Source organism: Pyrgilauda ruficollis, unplaced genomic scaffold (genome assembly GCF_017590135.1).
Source record: "Pyrgilauda ruficollis isolate IOZ18807 unplaced genomic scaffold, ASM1759013v1 scaffold45, whole genome shotgun sequence".
NCBI lineage: Eukaryota > Metazoa > Chordata > Aves > Passeriformes > Passeridae > Pyrgilauda > Pyrgilauda ruficollis.
The window spans coordinates 5,484,759-5,491,682 of record NW_024526044.1 but is presented as its reverse complement, the minus strand read 5'-3'; positions in this window follow the sequence as shown (position 1 = coordinate 5,491,682).

Here is a 6,924-nt window from a genome sequence, read left to right as displayed (position 1 = left end):
CATTATGGGAAATAAATAAAGAGTGATAAACTCTCACACTGTAAAAGTAGTAAGATGTGCCTCCAGAAATAACTGCTCTTTAGAGGACAATACAAAAATAGTCACACTTGTTTCAAGGAAATACTGGTTAAAATGGATAAGATTTTATTTTCCTATCACTATTTTTTCCACTTAAAGGCTTACCTGAAATGAGAAGGCTTTTGTTCTCCTCCTAGACAAAAAGAAATTAAGGCTGTTCTTTCCACACAAGATATTTGTTGTAACTACAGTCTGACTTATGGCTGGCATGAATTTAGTCACAAATATAATAATAATAATAATAATTCCTATCACTATTTTTTCCACTTAAAGGCTTACCTGAAATGAGAAGGCTTTTGTTCTCCTCCTAGACAAAAAGGAATTAAGGCTGTTCTTTCCACACAAGATATTTGTTGTAACTACAGTCTGACTTATGGCTGGCATGAATTTAGTCACAAATATAATAATAATAATAATAATAATAATAATAATAATAATAATAATAGCAATTATTATTATTATTGTTATTATTATTATTACTAATACTACAAATAACAACATTTTAGAACACTGGATCACTGAAATTGTGGAATTAGCTGGGGTGTCTCAGGATGGAGTCTTGAGTGGTAATACTGGTTTATGGTACTGATATTAATTTTCTGTTCTCCTCCTGCCCAAGCATCAATGTGTTCTGTTGTTCTAGAAATATTGTTTATGTGCCATGTGGTTTACTCTACTAGAGACCTACTCTTGCTTAAATCTAATCCAGAAGAAAACTCTTTTTTTCTGTGGGGTGTGGTTTTTTGGTGGTGGTGTTTTTGGGGGGATTTTGGTATTTTTTCAAGTGGCTGTGTTCCCACCTCCATTGCCAAGTGCAGCTGCATAAACACTGGGGCTGGCAGACCTGCAGGGCTGGGATACCTCAGAAACCAGCAGCAGGTGGCAAAGGAGCTGAGGCTCGCTCAGTACTGCTGCCACACACTTTGCCTTGGACACCCAGCCCCAAGTGCAGCCAGGAACCAATTTTCCAGGCTTTGCAGAACCAGATAACTGTCACTGAATAATGACACAGTTGTTCTGTAATTTATACTGACAATTGTTTCACCTACCGGGCAGGTCAGAGAGAGCACCAGCAGCTCTCCACCACCACAGTTATGGATTGTGCAATTTCGTTTTCATTTGAGAAAACAACGGATAGATCCAAGAGGATTTCAGAAGAGCCAATGTGGGTTAAACCATCCCCTCCCCAGCCCCACCACCCTGCCCATTCTCCACCCCAGCGCCTCCTCCTGCACACGCACAACTTCTCCCTTCTGTTTATTTTTTGTTTTAAACACTCTAAGCAGAAATTGACTTTGGCTGCTTTTCCTGAACTCTGAAGTGTTTGAGCAGATAAGATTCAGATAACCCATTAAAAGAAAGTTTCATAGGTCCCTCTTCCCCTGGCAGTGGGCACCAAGGCCAGCCAGGCACTGAGGTTTCTTTGCCCTGCAGAAGGATTTTTCTGTCTCGTTTACTTTTCAAACTGGGCCAGACTTTTTTTACTGTATCTCACTTGTAAAAAATGTTTCAGCTGAAAGATACTTGTTTATATACAGTGCTGGGGAAATACAGAGTGTAAATCTCCCTGCTGCCATCCCAAATGTGGTGGTAGTTTCCCAGCAGTTTTATTGAGCCCCCCGGACTCAGCAAAAGAGAGTTGAGCTCCTCTTCCATTATGGGAAATAAATAAAGAGTGATAAACTCTCACACTGTAAAAGTAGTAAGATGTGCCTCCAGAAATAACTGCTCTTTAGAGGACAATACAAAAATAGTCACACTTGTTTCAAGGAAATACTGGTTAAAATGGATAAGATTTTATTTTCCTATCACTATTTTTTCCACTTAAAGGCTTACCTGAAATGAGAAGGCTTTTGTTCTCCTCCTAGACAAAAAGAAATTAAGGCTGTTCTTTCCACACAAGATATTTGTTGTAACTACAGTCTGACTTATGGCTGGCATGAATTTAGTCACAAATATAATAATAATAATAATAATAATAATAATAATAATAATAATAGCAATTATTATTATTATTGTTATTATTATTATTACTAATACTACAAATAACAACATTTTAGAACACTGGATCACTGAAATTGTGGAATTAGCTGGGGTGTCTCAGGATGGAGTCTTGAGTGGTAATACTGGTTTATGGTACTGATATTAATTTTCTGTTCTCCTCCTGCCCAAGCATCAATGTGTTCTGTTGTTCTAGAAATATTGTTTATGTGCCATGTGGTTTACTCTACTAGAGACCTACTCTTGCTTAAATCTAATCCAGAAGAAAACTCTTTTTTTCTGTGGGGTGTGGTTTTTTGGTGGTGGTGTTTTTGGGGGGATTTTGGTATTTTTTCAAGTGGCTGTGTTCCCACCTCCATTGCCAAGTGCAGCTGCATAAACACTGGGGCTGGCAGACCTGCAGGGCTGGGATACCTCAGAAACCAGCAGCAGGTGGCAAAGGAGCTGAGGCTCGCTCGGTACTGCTGCCACACACTTTGCCTTGGACACCCAGCCCCAAGTGCAGCCAGGAACCATAAACAGAGCTCACTCTGCTCCAAGCTGAGGCTGCTGGCAGCGAGGAACTCGGGGCAGACTGCAAAACCCTGTGGGAATCCCAGGTAAACCTGCAGCAGCTTGCTTGCCCTGACTGCCACGCTGCGCTCGCGGTGACAGCAAGGACAGCGCTGTCCCAGCAGGAACCTGTGCTGTGTCAGTGACCACACAATGCTCCCTGGCTTTGTAACCACAGCCACAACTTGGAATGAAATGCAGACATTCCCTTGAACATTCGTATCTTCAGTGTGAGGGCAAAAATATTTCTGCTTGCCAGAATAGAGGTGGCACTCACCATTCTGCAGCTCTGGGAAGCGGAGGTGAAAGTGACTCCAGACTCAGGGATGCTGCACCTGCTGCAAGGAAAAAGGATCACCTAAGGAAAGGGCTGCTGAAAACATTCTCTCACTAATTTAAAACACTGCATAAAGCACAAAACAGTGACTGAAAGCCTAGGGAGAAGTTACCTTACAATCACAAACACACACACCTCTCCTGACATTAGAGAGTCCCTCACACCTGAGTCCCTTGTGACAGAACCAACTGCATTTGGAAATCTTTATTTAGAATCCTAAACAGCCTGGCAAGATTTCAACACAGACCACCTAAAGCCTAATGCTGAGAAACTAAAGCCAGCTCTGCAAGTGTAATTTTACTCTATTATCACATTAGCCATTAAAAAAAAAAAAAAAAAAAAAAAAAAAGTCTTCCCAATCATTACTACTTGCCTTTAAAATCCTGTGTACGAGTAAAATCCAGGCTGTGATCGCCACGAGCAGTAAGGACTGGAGTGCCACCCAACGGTGAGACAGCCGTTAACAGCTCTGATTAAAGATTTCTGCCTCTCCCTGCTCCTGCCACAGCAGGGTACGAACCACCCTGCAAACCCACGGAGGCTCTAAAAGGTCCGAACCAGCAGAAGCTGCCAGGCACACACACACACACACACAAGTTATTTTCCTTTAACACAGACTTGTTTACAACATCCAAGTTCCATCCCATGCCATCCAGAAGTCGTTTCCCAAAAGCCAAAGGCTGACAGCTGACAGCCACATGCCCTGCCGCCCCACGGTGCCCTTCATTTGTGTGTTCACAACTTTCTCCATCAAGCTGCTTTGAGCTGTGGAGGACGAAGAGAGGATATGAAATGTAGGATTGGGTTTGGACAAGCACCTGCCTTTTTTATGGAGTAGAAATAAGTAACACGATCCAACCCTTTTCCCTGGATCCTCACTGACATTTCAAGGGCCAGGCTCTAGTGGACAATGTGAAAACCAAAACCTCTGAATCAAACTGTACTGGGGAAAAAAAAAAGTGTGCCTTAAGTTGCACATGTTAGAATTATTTTGGGAAGGGACTGCCTTCCTCTGTGCAAAGTGCAAGAAGGGTTGTGTCCCAAGACCACAGAACATTTTCATTTACCTAATCCTCCATTATTATATGGATCTAAGTCACCAGTAATACTTTTAATCTCTTCTGTGGGTTTTTTTTCCCTGCAATGCTTTGCAGATTTTGCAACTTTTAGTATTTTGTAAGTTAGATCATAAATTTCATAAAGGCTGTTAGGAAATTTTTTGCTGCTCTGCATTTGTGTGGAGGCACAATTTGAGGATTAAATATGTATTAAAGGGTGAACATGTTTGTAGGGCACAGATGTCTGATCCAAGTGGCTGTTTTCAGCCCATATTCTTGGCTGGAATATATTTCAGACCTTCAAGTCTACTGGGACAGGTATCCAAAACCTGGAACCAGTTGAGTCCAATTCAGCACTGGGGTAAACCCCCTCTGGCTTCAGCTGGAGTTATAAATCCAGAAATTAATTTACCCTTTTTCCATTGCAAGCCAGGACTGGAAATGTCATGAAAACAGATGTAACAATTCCAACCCAGACATTCCTATTACCTTTCCTATTTTATCCTAACCATCAATAAATTGTGTTGTAAGATGCTTGGTTTGTTTTGGTTTTTGTTTTGTGTATTTTTGTTTTGTTTTTGTTTTTTGTTTTGGTTTTTGATTTGTGTATTTTTTGTTGTTGTTTTTTTTGCCTTTTTTTTTTTTGTTTGTTTGTTTTTTGTTTTTGGACCAAAGAAACCTTACAAAACAAGCCAAACTATGCCAGGGCAAATTTTCCCCGCAGAAGCATTTTAAACTGAAATATTCTGGAAAAGTGCACCTTCACAATGAGGAATGGAAAGCAATAGTGCAAAACCTGCAGGCTTCGGCTGCAGCACGCACGATGGAGCAGTGACACCCAGCGGCTCCTGCACGCTGCGGGATGCCGCTGTGCGGGGACAGCGACCTCCTTCCGTCCGGCACCGCCACCCGGAGAGCGGCCCGGGCCGCACACCTGAGACACACCTGTGTATCCCCTTCAGCCCTCACACACACCTGAGGTAGCACAGGCCTGACATGGCTCGCTGACCCCCAGCCTGGCACTGAGTCCCAGTCCGGTCTCTGATGTCGAATCTCCTTGTCCTCACTCTCATCTCTGCTCACCTGCCCCCTGGCAGGTCTGTCCCAGCTGAATCCCTGTCCAGCTGTCCTGTGTGACACTGCCCGGCTGTCCCCGCTGCTGTGTGACACTGCCGGGCTGTCCCCACTGCCCAGGGACACTGCCCGGCTGTCCCCACTGCTGTGTGACACTGTCGGGCTGTCCCCATTTCCCGGCTCCTGTCCCGCTCCCCCTGCGGCCACTGAGGCCTCACAGCCCCTCACAGCTGCTGCTGCTCCCACGCTGCTCAGGCAACAACGGGTCCAGCAAGCAGGGCACCCCCTGAACACCCCAGTGTCCTCTCTGGGATGGGTACCTGAAGATCGTGGGCACAAGGTGCCAAAGAGATAAAGCTTTTATGCCAGGGGCATATCCACAAAGCTGGGGAAGGTCCGGAGTGTCCTGTGAGGGGGGCTGAGGGAGCTGGGAAGGGGCTGAGCCTGGAGAAAAGGGAGCTCAGGGGGGACCGTGTGGCTCTGTACAGCTCCTGCCAGGAGGGGACAGCCGGGGGGTCAGGCTGAGCTCCAGGGAACAAGGACAGGAGCAGAGGGAACGGCCCCAGGGGGGCTCAGGGTGGGTACAGCAGGAAATTCCCCATGGAAAGGGGGGCAGGAATTGGAGCTGCCCAGGGAGGTTTGGGGTGCCCATCCCTGGAGGCGCCCCAGGAATTCCTGGAGGTGGCACTCAGAGCTCTGGGCTGGGGACAGGGTGGGCATGGGGCACAGCTGGGACTCCATGTGCTGGGAGGGATTTTCCAACCCAAAGTATTCCGTGATTTGGCATAAATTGGTATCTGCTCTTTGTGAGGGTCTCAGTTTTCTAGCCCTGGATATTGTTCCATGTAAAAGGAAAGCCAGAATTCCGCAGCACATCCACCAATTTGCTGTGCTTTGTCAAAACGAGAGTCACAATGTGTGCCACTCTGCAAACTGCTTCTTCTTTTGTATGGTCATATACAGATAAAAGCAAATATTTATGAAGTAGTCTACCCACTCAAAAATTTCCAGTTATTTAGTAAAATCATTTCTTGAACCAGACTGACACATTTAAAATGTCACTTGTCACACATATTGCCACTGTGATGGACAGAGATTTATGAAGAAATGTAAGATACACTGATTTGCTAGGTTATGCTGTGAAATCTCCAGCCAAACACCAATTTGTTTGGAATATGTTACTTGGGATATGTGTCTGTATGGTTGGAATATTCGGGTTTCAAATTCAGTTCTACGGACGGGGGCTCTCTGAGACGTGTAGGCTACAAGTCCATCTGGCAAGGAATGGCCTGATGAAAAAGCTGAGGCAGACTGACAGGTTTCCCTCCTTGGACAGGACTACAGCACCTGCTTAGCCATGGCCATTTGGGAGCAGGAATGCAAGCGCCGAGAACAGACGATCGAACACCACGCGGAGCTTGTCCATTTCCTTAGATCAAAGGGTACGGGGAAACTGACACGGCCGATTTCACCCTGCACACCGCGCACGAGTGCAAACCCTCTCCATCTCCTGTCTGCACCAAGAGACAATGTCCTTCCGTCGCTAAGCGGGCACGGGGACCCGCTGTGCGCTGCCAGGCCCGGCCCCGCCGGTCCCCTCCGTGCCCTCCTCGGCACGCCCGGCCGCACGAGAATGCCAGGACTGCGGCCGAACACACGACCCGAGCCGCTCCCGGCGGCCAGGCCAGGCCGGCCCGGCGCACAATGGCTCCGCTCCGCCGCGTCCTCGCCATCCCCGCCGCCCTGCGGCCCCTCCGCCGGGCCGGGGTCGCCGTACCCGGGGCCGGCCCGGGGCCGCGGGGTCTGTGGGGCCGCTCGGGCCCG